A 23,197-nucleotide genomic window follows, 5' to 3' on the forward strand; every position below is an offset into this window, starting at 1 on the left:
TACATTTTGCGTACAAAGTTGCCTGGCCGCAGTCTACGAACTTTCATTAGGATGTGTTGCTTTACAATGGCAAACCATCCTTCAACATGGCAATTCGTTTCTCGTGTCTTGTTGTCTTGTCTTTGTCCTGCATCCTCCATTGATGTTATGTCTTTGTCTGCTGCATGTCTTTTTAGGTCACCCAGCATGACTCCACATGGGAAAGATAGCCATGTATGTGTTAAAAAGTGTTCGAATGATGCTTGGACAGTAGTACAGATTTTCTTCCGAAGACTCTTCCTCTTCAGTGTCTACTTTGGTTGCCTCATCAAACACTCTTCTAAACACAGTTGAGAAGCGAGACCTTCCCACAATTGTTCTAGACTACTCATCCTTGTCATCTGCAATGTTCACCTGGACTCTGTTTTCAGGCATGGGTATGTCAAGGATGAAGAACTGAATGAGTTCTTGAAGAGCCTTAATACTGTCCTGTACAGAAGCAGTATTTGTCCTTGTATTAAGGACAATGCAAAGAGCCTGAAAGATCCTAATTGCTTCATCTAGAGTCTGGCTATTTTGCAATCTTGCGAACACAAAAATCATAAACTCTCTGTGTCCCTTGTCCGTCACATGCCTGCAAATTGCCTGGGCCACAGCTTTAAGCACATGGGCTGAACAAAGGTGTATCACTGTGAAGCTTTTGCTGTCCATCCCATCATTCTTGCCCTGGCAAACATCAAAACATCTGTCAAGGTATGACAGAATGCTCTCTTTATTGAAAGCCAATAGAACAGGTTGTATGAGTGCCCAACTATAATCTGTTTCCAAATACCTGATTGTCAGTTTAGTGAACTTTGACAGGTTGTGCACAAACTGAATCAGCCAGAAAGAAACAGATGGCACAGTGTGGTCATTTGACAGCATTTCAGCAATGGGCAAAGGTGGTGTGCCATGGCCCTGGCCTGCCAAAACAAGGGCATAGTACAAAACTCTCTTTTTCTTTTCTGGTATTTCAGACACGACACTACCAGTGGCATCCAAATAGAGGGTTACTGGTGACTTTTTCCTCATATGTGTCACTAAGATTGAAATTCCCTTTTCAGTGTACATGTGACAGCTGAAAGGATCCACCTGGAAGTGTTGAATGTAACCTGGCAAATGTCTATAGCTGGTGTCACATTCCTTCATAATTTTTTGTGTTAAATGCATTTCTAACAAGACATTGTCATGTAGTGATGCAGCCTTTTTTACCTCAGAGGAAATTACTTTTAAGATGTCTCTGTTAAGAGACCTCGTTACTGTCACGATCATTACATGGAGTGCCCATGAACTTTTGTAGAGGGCACTCCAATCAGGACAATTCCACACTCACCACCAGATGTCACTCGGACTCTAGCACCTCTTATCTGTTGCACCACACCCTAACTACATTTCCCATGAGTCTCTGCATCACAATCACCCTACCACACCTGCACATCATTCCTCAGTCAATCTCTTTGCCACACCTGCACCTCATTTACTCACACATATAAGCAGCACACTCACTCTCACTCTCTGCAAAGTCTTGATTTGCTGTGTCTGTCATTTCCGAGAGTTTTCCTTGTGTTTGATCTCTCTGTACCTGATCTTTGGATTGTTTATACTGACTCTGATTCTCTGCTGCCTGCCCCCGACATCTGCTTGTTGCTGTTTTCGATTCTGGTTATCCCTATATACCTGACGCCATTGTTGATCATTGCCTGTCTGACCATTCTCATTAAAAGTTCTGCACATGGATCCGAACTTCTCTGTCTCATCATTACAGAAGACTTTGCCATACCAGGATCCAGCAGCCCGGTATCCCCTTGTCACTGAGGTATCGGTTCCTGTTTCAATGTCGGCATATCACCAATCCAGCCTAACCACAGATCCAGTTGACCTGCTGTTAAATCTAAAGCAAGGAGATCGATCCATTGAGGACTATATTCAACAGTTCTGTGAATTGGTGTATCGAGTTCCTCTAGACGATGGAATCTTGTTTAAGGATTTATTCCGTTTTGGACTCAATGAAGCAGTAAAATCATGGTTACCTAGAGGGGAGTTTAATTGCAGCTTAAGGGATATAATGGACTTTTCGCTCTTGTTATGTGGTTCTCCTTTCACTGTGGGAGAGGCAGAGGACTTTACAGCCCCAAAACTGCTGCACAAGATGGCCGCCAGCCCAGCGCCACAGCACAAGATGGCCGCCAGCCCAGCGCCACAGCACAAGATGGCCGCCAGCCCAGCGCCACAGCACAAGATGGCTGCCAGCCCAGCGCCACAGCACAAGATGGCCGCCACTCCAGCGCCACAGCACAAGATGGCCACCAGCTTAGAGCCACAGCACAAGATGACCGCCAGCCCAGCGCCACAGCACAAGATGGCCGACTCAGTGCCTGAGCCTCCAGACAAGGAGCCACCGACTTGCCACCATAGAGGGCGGAGGAGGAGGAGACGGAACCTAGCCAGGTCACCGTTGATCAGGTCCCCGTCGATTTCCCAGAACCTTGTCAGGTCACCGTTGATCAGGTCCCCATTGACTTTCCAGAGTCAAGTCAGGTCACCGTTGATCAGGTCCCCGTTGATTTCCAAGAACCTAGCCAGGTCACCGTTGATCAGGTCCCCGTTGATTTCGCAGAACCTAGTCAGGTCACTGTTGATCAGGTCCCCGTCGACTTTCCAGAGGCAAGTCAGGTCACCATTGATCAGGTCCCCGTCGATTTCCCAGAACCTAGCCAGGTCACCGTTGATCAGGTCCCCGTCGATTTCCCAGAACCTTGTCAGGTCACCGTTGATCAGGTCCCCATTGACTTTCCAGAGTCAAGTCAGGTCCCCGTTGATCAGGTCCCCGTTGATTTCCTGGAGTCTAGTCAGGTCACCGTTGACCATCCAGAGATGGGTCAAGTCACCTCTAACACCCAAGAGTCAAGTAAAACAACAGTTAAACTTCATGAGCCAAGGCAAGTCAAAGTTGATCCTCAGGAACCAAGTCAAGTCACCAACGATCTTCATCAGCAAAGTCAAGTCACAGTTGATCCTCAGGAGCCAAGTCAAGTCACCAATGATCTTCATGAGCAAAGTCAGGTCACAAATGATCTTCATGAGCAAAGTCAAGTCACCATTAACCTCCGTGAACTAAGTCAAGTCACAGTTGATCCTCAGGAACCAAGTCAAGTCACCAACGATTTTCATGAGCAAAGTCAAGTCATCAACGATCTTCATGAGCAAAGGCAAGTCACCATTAACCTCCGTGAACTAAGTCAAGTCACAGTTGATCTTCATGAGCACAGTCAAGTCACCAACGATATTCATGAACTAATTCAAGTCACAGTTGATCTTCATGAACCCAGTCAAATCACCACAGATCTACCAGAGCCTCGTCACATCTCAGCTGAACTCCCAGAGCCTCGTCACATCTCAGAGCTCTCGTCCTATCCTGTCACGGCCAGGGAGGCCGTCAATGAGCTGTCATTCATTCTGGTCAGCGCTACGGAGACCATACACCAACTCTCTGTCTGTCCTGTCATGGCCACGGAGGCCCGCTACCATCTCATCACGGCCACGGAGGCCACTATTAACCTGTTTATGTTCCCTGTTTCAGTCCCACCTGACCAGACTTGCTTTCCTGTGCCATCAACTCCACTGTGGTGGTCCTCTGCTCCGCCCTGGTGGGCCTCTGTCATGTATGTTCAACTATGGTGGTCGTCTGGTCCGCCCTGGTGGGCTTCTGTCCCATCATCTCGGCTGTGGTGTTCCTCTGCTCCGCCCTGGTGGGCTTCTGTCCCCTCTTCTCAGCTGTGGTGGTCATCTGCTCCACCCTGGTGGGCTCCAGCTCCACCTACTCCGCTCTGGTGGGCTCCCACGCCACCTGCTCTGCCTTGGTGGACCCCTGTTCCCGAGTTAGGCCCACAGCGGGTTCCTGTTACCGAGTTAGGCCCATGGCGGGTTCCTGTTTCCTCTGTCAGGCCAAGGAAAGCCCCTTGTTTCCCATGTCAGGTCCAGGAGAGACTCCTGATCTCCATGTTAGGCCCAGTTCTGCCTGCTCTGCCCCGGTCCTCGACCACTCCACTTCCTCATGGACCTGGCCCTCCGTCCCTCCCCCTGTTCCGCCTCCGCTCCACCGCCCTCCTAGATTGTTTTGAGCGTCTGGAAGCCGCTCCTTTGGGGGGGGGGGGGCTATGTCACATGATCATTCATGGAGTGCCCATGAACTTTTGTAGAGGGCACTCCAATCAGGACAATTCCACACTCACCACTAGATGTCACTCGGACTCTAGCACCTCTTATCTGTTGCACCACACCCTAACTACATTTCCCATGAGTCTCTTTTATATAGACCCTGTTCCATGTTTTGCACACCAAATGTGTTTCCTTATGCCCTTATTTGGTCCTTCCTGTTACCATTATGTTCCTTGATTAGTTCTACGTTTTATAATAATGGAACATACAGTAAGGGAGATATTGGCAAAAATTTACCTGTAGTAAGTCAGTCTTGAAAAAACAAACTTACTACAACCTTTGGAACATGAAAACCCTTTTGGTGATTTAAAGTAATTGTTTTTAAAGAATTATTATATACTGTACATACAGTAAGGGAGATATTGGCAAAAATTCACCTGTAGTAAGTGAGCCTTGAAAAAACAAACTTACTACAACCTTTGGAACATGAAAAAAACCCTTTTGGTGATTTACGTAATTGTTTTTAAAGAATTATTATATACTGGACGTACAGTGAGGGAGATATTGGCAAAAATTCACCTGTAGAAAGTCAGTCTTGAAAAAACAAACTAACTACAACCTTTGGAACATGAAAAAAAAAACCTTTTGGTGATTTACAGTAATTGTTTTTAAAGAATTATTATATACCGTACATACAGTAAGGGAGATAATGGCAAAATTTCACGTGTAGTAAGTCAGTCTTGAAAAAACAAACTTACTACAACCTTTGGAACATGAAAAAACCCTTTTGGTGATTTACAGTAATTGTTTTTAAATAATTATTATATATTGTACATACAGTAAGGGAGATAATGGCAAAATTTCACCTGTAGTAAGTCAGTCTTGAAAAAACAAACTTACTACAACGTTTGGTACACGAAAAAAAAAACCCTTTGGTGATTTACAGTAATTGTTTTTAAATAATTATTATATACTGTACATACAGTAAGGGAGATATTGGCAAAAATTCACCTGTAGTAAGTAAGTCTTGTAACTACAAACGTACTACAACCTTTGGAACATTAACAAAAAAAAAAAAAAAAAAAACTTTTGGTGAATTATAGTAATTTTTTAAGAAAATAATTTGTTTGTACTGTACATGCAGTAAGGGAGATATTGTTAGTAGGGACATATTGGCTAAATATTTTGTGTCAGTTTGCCCACAAGACATTTACTGTGATGTTGGAAACATAATTTGTATTAATTATTGGACTTCGTTTTGTACTGAGAGGTATATTTCCAGTAGTGATGGGATTTATGGCTCTTTGAGGGGATCCGGATCTTCGCGATCCGTTCCTTTCAAAGAGCCGTTCAAAAGAATGGCTCTTTTGGCTCTTTTTAAATATTTAGTCAGTTTTAAGAAGCCAGCTTGGGAGCATCTCAGTTTATCCTGGAAATAATCACTGGGAGGTATTATGAGGTGAGATTTGTAGTCAAATAATTAAAGCTCAGATATCACACACCAATATCTGAGTTTGAATTATTCTGAAATATTGATTATTACCTCATTTCTCATGTGTCGACTATATTCCATAGGGTTGCACAAATCCCTCTGCTTAGACAGTGACATCATTATTTTGATTTACCTTTAGTACAAAGTGTGTGTGTGTGTGTGTGTGTGTGTAAAACTACGTTGACTTATGTTATTCATACAATACCTACTCACAAATAAACATAAAAAACAAAGCCGGCTGCAATGAATTTCTGTGCAAAACAGCTTTTACTACAAACACTTCCACACAAGAACATTGTTATCACACAAGAACATTTTGATAGAAAACTAATTTTTTTTTTAAGTAGATAAAATTAGAATAAATAAAATGGAAATGTCTACATACTACATACTATTACTACTGTAAACTTTGCAAATAGGACATCAGCCCCTTCAAGTCAATGAACAATAACAAAGTGGGCTGCAATGAATGTCTGTGGAAAACAGCTTTTAGTGAAACATTTCTATACAAGTACAGTATCACAAAAGAACATTTTTAATGATTTTAAAATAAGTTTTAAATGAACACAAAATGCAATGTAAATGCATGCACAACTAATAACTAATATCATCACGCTATAAAGGGTTGGCCTGCGCTGGGTGCGCCCCTCCCCCTATAACTGTTCTGTCTCCTGGAGGAGCTCATTTGTATGAACACGCATAGGAAAAAAGAACGATAGAAAGAACGGCTCCTCTCCAGTCGCGACTCGGCTCCCATCGTTCATGTTTATGAGCCGTTCAAAAGAATCGGTTCGTTCGCGAACGTCACAACTCTAATTTCCAGACGGTCCCTAAAGCAAGCCTAGGCGAATATCCAGCGAATATCAATATCAAATATCAATACCTAAAACTAACTTTACCGCGCTCGATCTAGCAGTGACGTAGCACTGTTAAAACCATAGAAACGCATACCTCAGTGTCTGCATGTTTTTATTGGAAGTATGTTACATTTTCCCTGATATCTCGGCAGTTTATGTTATGTAGTTAATGTATGGCAAATTTTGTATTTGTTTAACTCTCGGATTTTGCTGTTAATGTAATACATACATACATACATACATACATATTTGACTGCTTGAAATGGTTCTAAGATATGTTATTTATTAAGGTAATGATAAACACAAGACAAGCAAAGGGGTGTTTTCAACTGACATGGTTCTCGCGATATCAGATGATCATCTCACAAAGCCAATGTCCACAGGAAAAAAAAAATACAAAATCTACTCTCCCAATAATATAGTTTTTTAAAAATAATAATACAGTTTTGTATATTCAAAATAGCATGTTTTCGTTTGTACATTATGTTGACCCAGTGGCCTAATGGATAAGGCATCAGCCTCCGGAGCTGGGGATTGTGGGTTCGAGTCCCATCTGGGTCGGATTGATAAGTAATGTTTTTTGCACCGTACATGCAAATAACAGAGATCCTAAATCATATAATGTTTCATTCATGACGGTAATCGGCTGTAGAATCCTTTCCGCTCATATTCTCGCATTGTCTATATTTTTTGCTTACTTAAGCCTCTCCCTTTTGAAATATTTTGACTGCTTTTGATATATTTTCATCCTCAAGACTCATACAAGCAAATTATATTAGTCGAGAGTTAATTAGGAAAACGTAAGTGAAAAGTTCACTGAAGGAATATATGTTTTTAATGGATAGGATGATTCCTAAACTAAATTGAATAAATGACATCATTCAGGATCTAACAGTCAGGCTCTCACAGCTAAGTTATTTCATACTGAAAGTTGATTCATGAGCATAATTTCACCCCACATAACACACCGTTTTGGGACATTATATAGGCTTTATTGTATTTAGGAATAAGTCATTTCTAAGAGATTGGTGGGAGAGATGTGGATCTTCAGTTTTAATTTAAAAGAGATTGAATGGAATTGAAATGTACAGTATGGTAATGTTTTTAATTGTAGGCCTTCTGGCACAACAATTCCTATATAGTGATCTGACCCAAATGTGGGCCAAATTTGGTCCAGCTCTGTTCTCAATCTGATCCAGTACTATGCCGGATCTGGGCCAGCTCATTTTGTAGCTATATACATTGGCCGTTATACTAGAGATTAATTTACTATTGGTAAATTAGAGGGTCTTTATAATTTACTATTGAAGAAAGCATACAGCTAGTTTGGATCACATTTGCCTTGATAATCAATGACATTACAGCCTTGACGTCATTGAATGTCATTCAGAATTGTACAACACTCACTTACTATTTACAGATTCCATAGGAATGAATTGGAAGTACTGTAAATTGAATCCCACCTGTCACAAAAAGTATGTGACCTCTCTTTATAAAACAGCATTTTTTGTGGTAAACTCTAAAAATAGTTAAATCCAAAATTAATGTTTAGTGTAAAACATGTTGAAGATTAGCAAATAGGCTGTTGAATGTTAACCTGACCCCCCATTATGGGACTCACAGCTGAAAGTGCTCTACCTAGTTTAAAATTGTAACAGTTTCCTACTTCTGTGTTAAAAAAATAAATAAAAAAAAATTGGTGTCTTTGGAAAGAAGACAAAAACTTTTTATCAACCAGATTTGATAATGCTCAAAAATATTAAAAGTTATATACACTGAAGTGCATTGATTTTTTTTTAACCACACTTAAATATTTTTTTTATTTTATTATTATTATTTGATATAAAAATACATTAAATCAGTCCTGGAGCAATCTAGAATAGTAATGGGTTAAAAAGTCACATGTCTCATGAGTTTCTATTTCAAATCTGAATAAGATATCATGAAAAATGAGGCTCCTGCAAATATTTTTATAAGACTATGTCTAGACCCCCACCCCCCAAATATATATAAAAAAAATTTACCAACTGTATTGAAGGCTTTTACAAACTATTTAGTCATTAAACATACCACTGCATTTTTTTTCAATTATAAAACACTAGACAGAAACTTAGACATTATATAAGTGATACATTTGAGCACTTTATTGCGCACAGTTGAGGTTTTGCGACAGCGGAGACGATTTGACAACAGCGAGTTGTGGTGTGTGCAAGATCAGGTGGAATCAACATAGAAGAGGGTGATAACAACGCGAAGGCCCCGGACAATCAAGTTTTTCACAAGTTCATCAAACAACTGTGGTAGGAATATTTCATCAAGCACTGTGAGTTATGGCTTCTCCTGCTATTGTTATTTGCACCTCTTGCCACATGTACAGTTCTACTATCTCTGTCGCTGATGAGGGATTCACATGTGATAAATGCAGGGAAATAGTTAGGCTGACAGAGAAGATTTCAGAATTAGAGACACGCATCCAAACTTTAATTGAGGACAGTAAGAATGTCAGGCCTCTAGATACGGCTTTGGATGCGTCTAGCTCAGGGATTACTGTACATTGTTCAGTTCCAGCAACAGAGCCTCTGCAGCAGGGCAACTAGGTGACAGTGAGGCAGCATAGTCATGGGTCAAAACACTGCTCTTCTGTTCCGATCAAAACATTAAACAGGTTCTCCCCACTCAGTGATGCACCCACTGAGAAACCTGATGAAAGTGCTCTAGTTATTGGTGATTCTATTGTACAGAACGTGAATATAGAGACACCAGCCACCATAGTCAAATGTTTACCAGGAGCCAGAGCGCCTGACATTTTGGCAAATGTAAAAGTGCTGGCTAATGCTAAACGTAAATACAGTAAGATTGTTATTCATGCCAGCGCTAATGATGTCCGACTTCGCCAGTCGGAGATCACTAAAAATAACTTTAAAGAGGTGTGAACTTGCAAGCACGATGTCAGACACTGTAATATGCTCTGGTCCCCTCCGTGCTTACCGTGGTGACGAGATGCATAGCAGATTGTCATCACTCAATGGCTGGATGTCTAAGTGGTGCCCACAGAATAACATAGGTTTCATAGACAATTGGACGAGCTTTTGGGGCAGACCTGACCTGTTTAAAAGAGATGGTCTTCATCCCTCCTGGGGTGGCGCCACTCTTCTGTCTAGAAATATGGCACATAGTCTTAGTGTTTATATTTGACTAACTGGGGCCCAGGTCAGGAATCAGACAGACTGGCTAAACCGACCGTCTGCTAGCTGCCTCCCGTCACAGAGGTCAGTTAATTCTCAGCACATAGAGACTCTTTCTCCTAGATATCACACTATAGAGACTGTGTCTGTTCCCCGAACTAGAAAATACTAAAAACGTCCAAACCAAGTTAAGGTTAACAATTTAATTGAGGTTCAACAAATAAAAAACAAATGCAATATGGATAAACAAATGATAAAGATTGGCTTATTGAATATCAGATCCATTTCTACGAAAACACTTTGTGTAAATAATATGATAACTGATCATAATATAGATATGCTCTGTTTGACAGAAACTTGGCTAAAACCTGATGATTACATTATTTTAAATGAGTCCACCCCCCAAGATTACTGTTATAAACATGAGCCGTGTTTAAAAGGCAAAGGGGGAGGAGTTGCTTCAATTTATAACAACGTTTTCAGGATTTCTCAGAGGACAGGCTTCAAGTATAACTCGTTTAAAGTAATGGTGCTTCATATAAAATTATCCAGAGAAACAAAGTTAATGATAAATCCCCTGTGATGTTTTTGTACTGGCTACTGTATACAGGCCATCAGGGCACCATACAGACTTTATTAAAGAGTTTGGTGATTTTACATCCGAGTTAGTTCTTGCTGCAGATAAAGTTTTAATATTTGGGGATTTTAATATCAATGTTGATAATTAAAAAGATTCATTGGGATCAGCATTTATAGACATTCTGAACTCTATTGGGGTTAGACAACACGTTTCAGGACTCATTGTCGAAATCATACTCTATATTTAATACTGTCACATGGAATTGATGTTGATAGTGTTTAAATTATTCAGCCAAGTGATGATATCTCAGATCATTATTTAGGTTTGTGCAAACTTCATATAGCCAAAATTGTAAATTCTACTTCTTTTTACAAGTATGGAAGAACCATCACTTCTACAACAAAAGACTGCTTTTTAAATCACTGAACTTGCTCTATACATGCAATACAAAGTAAGAATTTCCATTTAATGTGTTGCATGTGTACTGTGTACAGTTATGGATGCAAACATGAAGCACAAGCCAGAGGACCATATGTGAAGCTGATGGTTCTGGAGCATGCAGGCTTCTCCTGTATAGACAGTGGTCTCTGGCTGAACCCCAAGTTGCCATACATGGGGTCCTCCCCTGATGGGGTTGTTGCTTGTGACTGTCATGGAACTGGTATCTGCGAGATAAAGGGTACATGACAGTCTCTGTTGTAGTAAATTCCCTACATCTCGAGTACGAGTCAAGACTCAAGTCCTAAACTGAGCAAAAAGACAGAAAGTACATTTGTTAAAGGAAAACAAATCTTAACTTAGATAAATGAATACATACCTGTCTTTTTTCAATGCGTGCATTTCATCTTTGCCCAGTGCTGTCATGATCCGGGTTCCTCCATTCTCTGTCCCCCTCCTGTGGTCATCCTACACACTCTTTCTCTACACCATCATTTTAACTTCATTAGTCCCAGCTGTTCCCACTTACACTTATCTCACCCAATCCTTTCGCCTGTTTCCCCTTTTCCCTGATTCTTCCTTCTATTTCTACCTCTGCTTTCTCTGCCCCTTTTGTCAGTTTGTTCCTAGCTATCTGTGCTGAAGACGCATCTCCTACCTGCTGAGTCAAATGCTGTCCTGTCCTGTGTGGTTTGTCTGGAAGCCTTTCTCCTTCACGCTCCTTACTGTGCTCTACCAATTCAGACGCTGTGGTCCTGAACAGACACAATATCCAGCCTACGGTACCCACTCTCTCTGCGTGCTTCGCCTCTCGCCGTATTCTCTATTGGGATCTTCCACTGCACCTGGCGCAGCTGCCGCACATCCCGAATCCCAGTAACTAGTTTCTCTGCTACCTTTTGTTAATGCTCAGGGTTTACGTGCGAAGAATTCTGTTTTGACTAATACCTCTGTTTCTGGAGTGGATTTATGTTTCCCGCTGATTCTATGACTGTTTCTCATTTTCATTAAAAAGACTGTGATTGAGAATCTCACCTTTTTGTCCTCTATCTCCCACCTGACAAGTGCGTTGTGAATGTGTTAGCATTGAGCCTAGCCCCATTCATTCTTTAGGATCCAAACAGGGTTGCATTTAAAATCCACCAAACACTTTCTTGGTTTCCCTATTTGAAGACTCTTACATGAGTAGTTGTACGAGTAAGTATAGTGGCACAAAATAAAACGTGATGATTTGCTAAGCGGATAAAAAATAACTATATCATATGGCGGAACTCAAACTTCTGAAGTCAGGAGCGATGATGTTACTGCATGCCAAGGTCGAAGTGCTGCAAACTAAGTGCTCTTCTGCCATACAATATAGTTCTAATTTTTCTATCCGCTTAAAAAATCGCCACATTTTATTTTGTGCCACCATAACTACTCATGTAACAGTCTTTTAATAAGAAAACATGGAAGTGTTTAGTGGCTTCTAAATTCATGCGTTTGGATCCTAAGGAATGAATGGGGCTATGCTTAATGCTAACACGTTCACAACGCACTGGGCAAAGATGAAGTGCACACATTGAAAAAAGATGGGTATATATTAATTTCTCTAAATTGAGGTAAGAACATAGTAAAATATACAAAAACTATGGTGTTTTCCTTTAATCTATTGTTCATATCGTCACTGTCGGGCAGAATCCTTGTATCTCCAAAATCATAATTTTTCAGGAAATAAAAAAAACTGCATTTTTTTTTTTTTTAGTTATTCAACATTGTATTGTTAAAGTTGGTATTATACCTTTATATTGCAATCATATACTGTTGTGTACCAACATTAACACAACATTTCCCCAAAATCATGTTTTATTGGAGATACAAGTTTTATTACTTGGAAGCAGAGAGATACGAATTAACGCTCTCATTTATAAGAATGGTACAGACACAGACGTTGCTGCTGTAGGGGTGTTCATCAAAGTCTGCGGTCACTTTGAGCCTTTTGACAGGAGACAAGGCTTTACGAGCTAATCAAAGCAAATGATTGTGGTTACATACATCTTCCTAAACTCTATTTTATATGTTAGAGCTATGAGTGATGCAATACCAAAATCTAATAGGCAGAATTTATTCTGCACGCAAAATTGGTGATCGCGTTGAACCTTTTGACAAGAGAAAATGCTTGAATAGTAAACCAAAGCTAACGACTATGGTTACAAACATCTTCCTAAACTATATTTTAAATGTTCGAGAGCTGTAAGTGATGCAATACAAAAAAACGATTAGCTGATTAAGATGTCCAATAGGCGGAAATTTGCCTAATCTGCTTGCAAACTTACCTTTGAGGCTCACGGGCTTCCTTCTGCACCAAAGCATGTATCTGACCTAACTATTTTCACTCATTATTGTATCCAAAGAGGCTTACTTGGTGCCAGTAAATAGCCTTTTTTTCTCCCATAAATAAAAACCTTGCTACTTGCGGTGTTTTACATGCACAGTGCAAAGTGAGGCATAGTCTATAAGTAGGCCTAACAGTTGAACTTAAAGTCAATAAAATAATAAAAACAATAATTTAATGGTGGTATCCAAAACATCCAATTTAATTCAAATACATTTTAAAACTTCAATGAACATGCATAACAAGCCTAGTATTAAGTAGATATTTGAAATGCATAAATTATTGATATCATAGTGTAACTAACACAGATAACATTGCGTAAAATCTTTTGGGACGACTTCCTTCAGGTCTTGGAGGTGTTCGAATTTCAGCTCTTTGATCTTCAGGTGGTCTCAATAAAAGGTTGCATCTGACCAGTGGTGTCAAAAGTACTGGAATTCATTACTCAAGTAGAAGTATAGATACTAGGGTTTAAAAAGACTTTTGTAGAAGTTGAAGTATCAACTCAAGCTTTTTACTCAAGTAAAAGTGTAACAGTACTGGTTTAAAAAACTACTTAAAGTATAAAAGTAAATGTAAGGAAAAAAAATGCCATTAAGAACAAAAGCTTAGGCCGCGCCACAGGGGCCTAATGTGCACTACCCCACCTCATTTTTCTAAAGGCCATAGGCCATAATGACTATAATGTTATATTAAAATGTTCATGTTGAAAAATTTGGGATGCACTAGGTTACTAGGTTAATGCAAATACATTAAAGGAATAGAGATATAATGACTAGTGGCCTATTGTAACGACAGGTCCAAGTACTGGCAGGAAGCAAGTGCGAGTTAGTGATTTTTAATGAGGTAAACAGACAATACACATGAAGACAGGGAGAGAGGAGAGGAGAGGAGAGGAGAGGAGAGGAGAGGAGAGGAGAGGAGAGGAGAGGAGAGGAGAGGAGAGGAGAGGAGAGGAGAGGAGAGGAGAGGAGAGGAGATGGTTCCGGGAAGACAAGACAATCCAACAAAGAAAAACAAACACAAGGAGGGCAGAACATGAGACACGGAAAACTGAAACAACACTCTGACAAACACAAGACTTTAGACAGGGCAATATATAGGGAGAGGTAATGAGTGAGAGCTGCTGCTGATGACAATTAGTGGAGACGCCCACATGAAACAATCAATGCTGACGCGAAACACACAAACTTCACCCACATAGTGAAAACCCAGAGATCATGGTTTACCAACCGTGACATCTATAAGTATTGTTATGGTGGAAAAAGTCAAAATTCAGAGGCATGTCATCAATAACCTTTATTGGAATGTTAATGTACATCCAAGCTTAGCTGCAGGAATCTGCCAGGGTGGACAAGAACATTGGTGCAGGCTTAGTAACAATTACTCTTGTATGTTAAGTCTATTTACAATAAAAATTTTAGTGCTGTCAAAATGAATGATTAATCTAAGCCGGAATGAAAACAAGCCGAAATGAAATATCAGTAACGAAGCTATTTTTATAATGTAAGGAGTAGAAAGTACAGATACTTGCATGAAAATGTAAGGAGTAGAAGTAAAAAGTCGGCTGAAAAATAATTACTCAAGTAAATTATAGATACCCAAAATTTCTACTTAAGTAATGTAACTAAGTATTTGTACTCTGTTACTTGACACCTCTGCATCTGACAGAGTTCCTCGAAGGACACAGACAAGGTTGCCTGCAAAAAATAAAATGAATAAAAGTCAAATTATCGTTTCCCTAAAATATTACGGCATGATTATGTATGATAACGAGGCAAGAAGCCAGCTAGCTTGCTGAGCATGACGGCATGCCTTGACATTGTAAGATACAATCCTGTTTTATCTGCAATGCAAAGGGTTTAGTCTGCATTGCAATAGATTGTTTTGTGCTAAATTCAGATCCTCAGACGAGCACCAGAAATAGTGGTGGTCAAGATTTTGTTTAAGCCCTACGAAAATCACGTTAGCTATCTCACAAAACGTGATGACAGAACCAATGCATAGTGGCTAACTAAGTCAACGGCATGCTATTTTTGTGCATTAAATTCATTATCCTCGTCAGAAACAAAACCATGGAAGATTTCAGTCAACAAGATTGTCCAATGCTAGACCTAGCAGAAAGAAAAAACTAGCATCCTCAGAAACTATACATGACACCTATAATTACTTAGAGATAAAACTGTTATATATAATATAAATAATCTTATTATATAATTCATATAACTGAATCATGAATAACCATTGTTTTAAGGACATTTACCTCAGAGGATGTGTTGCTCGACGAGGATTCGTTGCAACTCTCAGTCTTGATTATGCTGCGAAGCTCCGGCGGTGTGAAGAAGAGCTGGAGTTATGAGACTTCCCAGACAGATGAAGTGTCCAATGGAGTTACGAGATTTTTAAGACATTAGATTGGTTAATAATTTGTAAAATTAACATACCCAGGTGGGGACTGACCAATAGCATGGATTTGTGAAAACATATGAAATTTACTAAATGTGGACATAGGAGTTTTCCACCCGACAGCGACGATATGTCCTTCTCACTGTGATTTTAGTGCCCACACTCTCACGAGGATGAGGCCAATCTGCGCATGTGTGCAGGGGAAGAGTATTTCTGCCTCATCAATGATGGGGATAATGTTAAACTGGAACGAAGTCATGACTACTACTACTACCAAGTTCAGGCAACAGCTTCACATTGTAGATGCTGAGTACTGTGACTTAGTTGTGTGGAACTGTAATGACATTTTTGTGGAAAGGATTTTGCCTGATTTTGAACTTTGGGATGATGTGATTCCTAAAGTTTAGTTTTTTTTAGAAACTATATACTTCAAGAAATACTGGGACACCAAGTAACAAACTTACATATGTAAAATATGATGAAACGTCATGTACTTAGTTCCAGGCACTCTTGAAAGTGGATTGTGTGATACATTGCCGTTATATTAATACTGTTGTATGAGACTTGACATCTTGAATATTGTTGTGATTGAGAATACAGACAATTTCAACAATTTGTTATAACAACTACAAGAATATGGTGTGCAGTAATAAACTGGAATCAATTTCATTAGATATAATTCATATCACCAGTACAATTGGATTATTGGATAAAAATATTTCATTTGAAACATATTAACAAAATGATGTCCCTCTCTCTTCTGCTTTACTTCCTCCTTACTCCAATGGAACGACAGACTCCCAAAGATTAGACAAGACACAGCAAATAACCCCAATCTTGTTAATCAATGCTAGTGCCTCACCTGGTTTTGTTGCCATGTGCTCTATGGGCATAGCCCTGCTTTGCAGAATCTGATACTTTCTTCTGACAAACCAATTACTCTCTCAACATGAATACGCAAATTCGCTATTTTTCTAGCTTCTGTCACTTCATATGCTGACAGCTGTTTTCTCCCCTTGGTAAATGCAGGTATCTGTAGTGAAGCACAGTAAAATCCCACACTTTCACCAATATTGAACCCACGGTCTGCTAGAACAATATCTCCAGGTAACAGGTAACAGATCTGTTTATCGCTGACTCTCCCTCCCCAGGCACAAGACATGTAAGTGACAACGTCCTTGAGTGCAACGAAAAGGAGAAATTTTACAGTATGGTGATGCTTGTAATTTGACCACGTTTGAGCTAGTAAATTAGAGGGCTTCTCAATAAAAACTTCGAAACAATCAACTATCACAGCAACTTTAAATCCAAAATAACCATCTGAATGCCATTAGCATTGTAGCTTGAAGTACATGCCGCTTTGGCCACTCAATTTGAAATTCTGTTTCAGAGGGAGATTTAGTCTCAGCTTCATCAAAATTAAAATGAACAAAGATGAACAGCAGAGCGATAAAGAAGGACCCCAGCTTATAAGTGTTTTGTCTCGTTTTCTCATTAGACTACTGTGTGATCGTCATTGCTAAGAAAGTTTTGGTTTAAATTGTGTGTCTTACCCTGGTAAATACGTGCTGAAAGTGGCGCTTGGTTTCGTGTTTGCCTATCATGGGACTGCCCAGTTTCGGTCTGCTAAATAGTGAGGCGTGGCCAAAGCCAATGAAAGTACTTAATTAGCTGTTTTGGAAGCACTTGTCAAAAAACAGGAAAGCAACAGAGAAGGATAGCAGCTTGTAAGTGTTTTGTCTTGTTTTCTCATTAGACTACTGTGTGATCGTCATTGCTAGGAAAGTTTTGGTTTAAATTGTGTGTCTTACCCTGGTAAATACATTTTGAAAGTGGCACTTGGTTTCGCCTTTGCTTATAGCGGGACTGCCCAGTTTCGGTCTACTAAATAGTTTAAACCAGGGATAGGCAACTCCGCTCCTGGAGGGCCACTATCCTGCAGAGTTTAGCTCCAATCCCTTATTAAACACACCTGAACAAGGCAATCAGTGTTTTCGGGAGCAATCAGTGTTTATCCCTGGTTTAAATGTTTCCAAACTTCTCCTGTCCAATCATCCTACTACTTGTCCACTTGATCCGATCCCCACTCACCTCCTTCAAGTGATCTCTTCTTCAGTCATACCTTCACTCACTCACATTATCAACTCCTCTCTTCACTCTGGAACATTTCCCTCAGCATTCATGCAGGCTCGGGTAAGCCCACTGCATAAGAAACCATCTCTAAATCCATCGCTTCTTGAAAACTACAGACCGGTATCCCTTCTTCCATTCATTGCAGTGTTCAACCAGCTTTCTATGTTCCTTGTACAGAGCAACCTCCTGGACCGCAACCAATCTGGCTTCAAAAGTGGCCACTCAACTGAGACCGCTCTGCTCTCGGTAACTGAAGTCCTGCGACTGGCAAGAGCAGCTTCAAAATTCTTCAAAAGTACTCATCTTACTGGACCTGTCTGCTGCTTTTGACATCGGTAATCACCAGATTCTCCTGTCCACCCTCATAAAGATGGGCATCTATGGAACTGCACTCTACCTCTCTGACAGATCCTTCAGTGTGTCTTGGAGGGGTGATGTTTCTAAGTCACAACATCTTGCTATTGGGGTTCCTCAAGGCTCAGTACTTGGACCACTTCTCTTCTCCATCTACATGACGTCATTAGGATCTGTCATTCAGAAACATGGCTTTTCTTATCACTGCTACGCTGATGCAACTCTACTTCTCATTCCAACCAGATGACCCGACAGTAGCTGCTCACATTTCAGCCTGTCTGAGTGACATTTCTAGCTGGATGAATTACCATCACCTTCAGTTTAACCTTACGAAGACAGAACTCCTGGTGATTCCAGCTAACCCACTGCTTCATCACAACTTCTCTATACGGAGTTCGTCAACCATTACTCCTTCAAGGACAGCTATAAACCTAGGAGTTGTGATGGATCATCAGTTAAGCTTCATAGAACACAGCTACAAGGACCCGGTCCTAGAGATTTGCCTTGTACAACATTAGGAAGATTAGACCCTTCCTGTCAGAGCAAGCCACCCAACTTCTTGTCCAAGCTCTTGTTCTCTCCAGACTGGACTATTGTAATGCTCTCCTGGCGGGCCTTCCTGCATGTACTGTTAAGCCTCTACAAATGATCCAGAATGCAGCAGCAAGGGTTATCTTCAATGAGCCAAAAAAAGCTCATGTTACTCCTCTCCTCATCAGTTCAAGTGGTAGAGCAATACTAACGTATTGCACAAGGTTGGGGGTTCGAATCCCGGGGAACACATGTTAGGAAAAAATTGTTTGCCTGAATGCAATGTAAGCGCTTTGGATAAAAGCATAAATTTTTTATTTTAATTTAATTTACAAGACGACCACTGGCACGGCACCAACATACCTAAACTCACTGGTTAAATCTTATGTGCCCTCCAGAAGTTTGCACTCTGCAAGTGAAGGACGCCTTGTGGCGCCATCCCAAAGAAGTTCAAAATCACTCTCACGATCCTTCTCCTGGACTGCGTGCGTGTGGGTCTGCTGCACCAGAAGGAAGAGCCCCGTCAGATGCTGTATAGGCAATGAGATTCGAGCCGCGGTTTGGCGTGTCGGATGAAGAGCTCCTAATGCAACCGAAGGGAGCCAGCAGCTGTACCACATCGGGAGGGAGATCCCTAGCCACCGTTGAGCATGCAACATAACTCAGATGGGGGGTTCACACTACGACTGAAGGGAGCTGTGGGTCAGCTGCACCGGAAGACGAGCCCTAGTCCGATGCTGAGAAGGCATTGAGACGCGACTGATGGAGGGACTCCCGCTACATACGAAGGGAGCTGTGGCTCTGCTGCACCGGAAGGGGGAGTACCCCATTGCGGGTTTATGTGAGGCACGGTTTTTCACCTCGGAGGGTTCTCCCAGCCTCCGTAGGGGGTTCGCAACTCTGCAGCGGGAGTGCTGCCCCGAGGAGAGAGCCCTGATTGACGCTAACTGGAATACGACTGTTAGAGGGACTCTTGCTGCATCTGAAGGGAGCTGCGGCTCTGCTGCACCGGAAAGGCGAGTCCCCCTTGCGATGCGAGGCATGGCTTGATGCATCTGATGGAGGGCTCTCACTGTGACCGAAGTGAGGGGGGGGGGGGTGGTTCACTCTGCGCCCGAAGGGAGCCGTGGGTCTGCTACACCGGAAGGGAGAGCCCCGTCAGATGCAGAATAGGCAAGAAGATTCGAGGCACGGTTTGATGCATCGGATGGAGGGCTCCTGCTGCGACCGAAGGGAGCCAGCGGCTCTGTTCCCCCAGGAGGGAGATCCCTGTCCTCCATTGAGCATGCAACATAACTCAGACGGGGGGATTCACCCTGCGACCGAAGGGAGCCGTGGGTCTGCTGCACCGGTAGGGGAGCCCCATCCGATGCAGAGTAGGCAAGAAGACGTGACTGATGGAGGGACTCTCACTGCATCTGAAGGGAGCTGCGGCTCTGCTGCACCGGAAGGGAGAGTCCCCCTTGCGACTGGATATGAGGCATGATTTTAAGCGTCGGATGGAGGGCTCCCACTGTGACCGAAGGGAGCCAACGGCTCTGTTGCACCGGGAGGGAGATCCCCCGTCCATCGCCGAGTATGCATCATACTCAGAACGACAGACTGAAGAATGACCCTGCAACCGAAAAGAAAAGGGGGTTAGAAGTAACAGGATGGAAATACTGGGATGTGCAGGCCCGTGTTGCAAGTAAAAGTAGCTTGTGCTTGCTTCGGCTGCTGTAGTTGTTGGCTGATTTGACAATTGCTCAAACCTTGTCTGAATTAATACAATCATGTTGGAAAAGCATCTTTTCCTCTCGTTTTGGCCTTCAGGCCCTTTTAAACGCCCTCCAGAGCAGATTCATTTGGGATGCTGTTTTCCTGTTGTAGTATGGACTGTGGAAATAGAGGCTTTTGAAACGAAGTAGAATGTTTAGTTTTATAAACCATTGTACCAATAGACATGTCTATAGCAGTAAAGTTAATTGCAGTAATGTGATATTCAAATTCAAGCCATTTCTAAAGATATTTACTTTGCATGCTTTTCATATTACAGTCCTAAAAAGACGAAAGAAAATTTACTCACACTTGCGGTTCTGCAGCCAAACAGGTAGTTGCGTTTTTTTGAAAAATTCTGATTAATCATGCCAGTAAATGGTGAAATATGTCCCTAAATAATTGATCCTGCCAGAATAATTGCATGAAAATGATGTCTGTATCATCTCAGTGAGGTTTAAACATGCACAGTAAAGCAAATGTAATGTTTTATGTTTAATGTTGTAATGTTGACATTTCGGTGTGGATGACAAATCTGGAAAAATGCCTTTGCTTCGTGGTTAAAAAGTGGCATCGTCATCTGACAGAGTTAAGTTATAACGTCGTTTAACAAACTTTAGTGTCTTCATAATCGCATTCTATATATAAAGTCTATTTAAATTGTTCAGATGAGCAAAGCACAAGGTTTTTCTTGCATATTTAGCATTTTAATTGTTTGTTGTATATATTGTTGTATAATATATATTGGTCTATATATTCACGATCATAAATCGGGAATTAAACGTGGAATTATGTTTTGTATGCTAAATATGTAAACAAGCATATGTGCACAGTACCTATAACTGCGCTTTGCATTTTGCAAGATTGACATGCTAAATGGCTAACTGACCCTGTTTACTCTCATCAGTTTTGTTAAGATAAGATATATTCCAGTTCATTGCGTTTACGAACGACATGTATCCGTTTAATCAACTTGACATGTATACCGGTTTAGTCCTTTCGTTCACGAATGAGAGCTCTCGATCTCTTTGAGACTCATATGAAACTCACTCAGTGTGGATGAAAACTCTGGAAAATTCTTCATAAATGAGTGTAAACTGAGAATGATTAGTTCGCCTAAAAGATTCATTCAAAAAATGATTCTTTCGTGAACGACATATCACTACAACGTACGGTCTTCGCCGCTAGTGGAGGCAGCATCGAATTGCGCCACGGCCGAAAAAGTGAGAAAGGCTTGCTGTGGTGAGAACTGGAGCACGGCTGCGATCCAGCATTATAAGAGAGCCCAGTCCTGGCGGGACAATCGTGTTGTCGAGTGAGGCGAGCTCGGGGATTTGCACGATCTTTTGGCCACAACGTGTGGCTTGGCGAGAAGAGCAGCTGACGCGATGATGTTGGTGTTCAACGGATAGATATCTTAGTCGGAAGGAAGATTGGGCCTGTGATAAGATGACAGACAGAGCGAATCGAATGCAGACAGAGCGAGCCGAATGCAGACAAACCGTCCATGCCAAAAAACTGTCGTGGGAAATGAGGTAGGAAGATGGATGGATATATATATATATATGCTTGTGTGCTATTTAAGATGATTAGCTAAACGAGATGCACCTGTGCCAAATTGGATGATTATCTGATCGTGCTCCTCCCGAACTTTGTTAATAAAACCACATATTGAGAGCATAGGCCATAATTTAGATATATTTTTGAGATGGGAAAATGCAGTTTTACAAATGCTAGAAACGTGGCTTTCTAAGGAAAGATTCCGATCAAATAGCACACCTAGGTTCCTAACTGATGACGAAGAATTGACAGAGCAACCATCAAGTCTTAGACAGTGTTCTAGGTTATTACAAACAGAGTTTTTAGGTCCTATAATTAACACCTCTGTTTTTTCAGAATTTTGCAGTAAGAAATTACTCATCGTCCAGTTTTTTATTTCGACTATGCATTCCATTAGTTTTTCAAATTGGTGTGTTTCACCGGGCCGTGAAGAAATATAGAGCTGAGTATCATCAGCATAACAGTGAAAGCTAACACCATGTTTCCTGATGATATCTCCCAAGGGTAACATATATCAATCAATCAATCACCTTTATTTATATAGCGCTTTAAACAAAATACATTGCTTCAAAGCACTGAACAACATTCATTTGGAAAACAGTGTCTCAATAATGCAAAATGATAGTTAAAGGCAGTTCATCATTGAATTCAGTTATGTCATCTCTGTTCAGTTTAAATAATGTCTGTGCATTTACTTGCAATCAAGTCAATGATATCGCTGTAGATGAAGTGACCCCAACTAAGCAAGCCAGAGGCGACAACGGCACGGAAACAAAACTCCATCGGTGACAGAATGGAGAAAAAAACCTTGGGAGAAACCAGGCTTCAGTTGGGGGGTCAGTTCTCCTCTGACCAGACGAAACCAGGAGTTCAATTCCAGGCTGCAGCAAAGTCAGATTGTGCAGAAGAATCATTTGTTTCGTGTGGTCTTGTCCTGGTGGTTCTCTGAGACAAGGTATTTACAGGGGATCTGTATCTGGGGCTCTAGTTGTCCTGGTCTCCGCTGTCTTTCAGGGCAGTAGAGGTCCTTTCTAGGTGCTGATCCACCATCTGGTCTGGATACGTACTGGATCCGGGTGACTGCAGTGACCCTCTGATCTGGATACAGACTGGATCTGGTGGCCACGGTGACCTCAGAACAAGAGAGAAACATACAAATATTAGCGTAGATGCCATTCTTCTAATGATGTAGCAAGTACATAGGGTGTTATGTGAAGTGTTTCCTGTTCCGGTTTACCTAATTAATGCAGCCTAAAAATCCTTTAACGGATTTGGATATTAAAAGCATATAAGTATGTTATGTATAAGCCAGGTTAAAGAGATGGGTCTTTAATCTAGATTTAAACTGCAAGAGTG

At 41.2% G+C, this 23,197-nt stretch overlaps 1 non-coding gene across 1 annotated transcript; it reads left to right on the plus strand.

The window, feature by feature from the left end:
* The first annotated feature begins 7,013 nt into the window (after positions 1-7,013).
* Positions 7,014-7,086, plus strand: trnar-ccg (transfer RNA arginine (anticodon CCG)). Its single transcript has one exon. It is a non-coding gene; the product is annotated as a tRNA-Arg (tRNA).
* The last annotated feature ends 16,111 nt before the right edge of the window (positions 7,087-23,197 follow it).

Source organism: Carassius auratus, unplaced genomic scaffold (assembly GCF_003368295.1).
Source record: "Carassius auratus strain Wakin unplaced genomic scaffold, ASM336829v1 scaf_tig00216339, whole genome shotgun sequence".
In the NCBI taxonomy this organism is placed as follows: domain Eukaryota; kingdom Metazoa; phylum Chordata; class Actinopteri; order Cypriniformes; family Cyprinidae; genus Carassius; species Carassius auratus.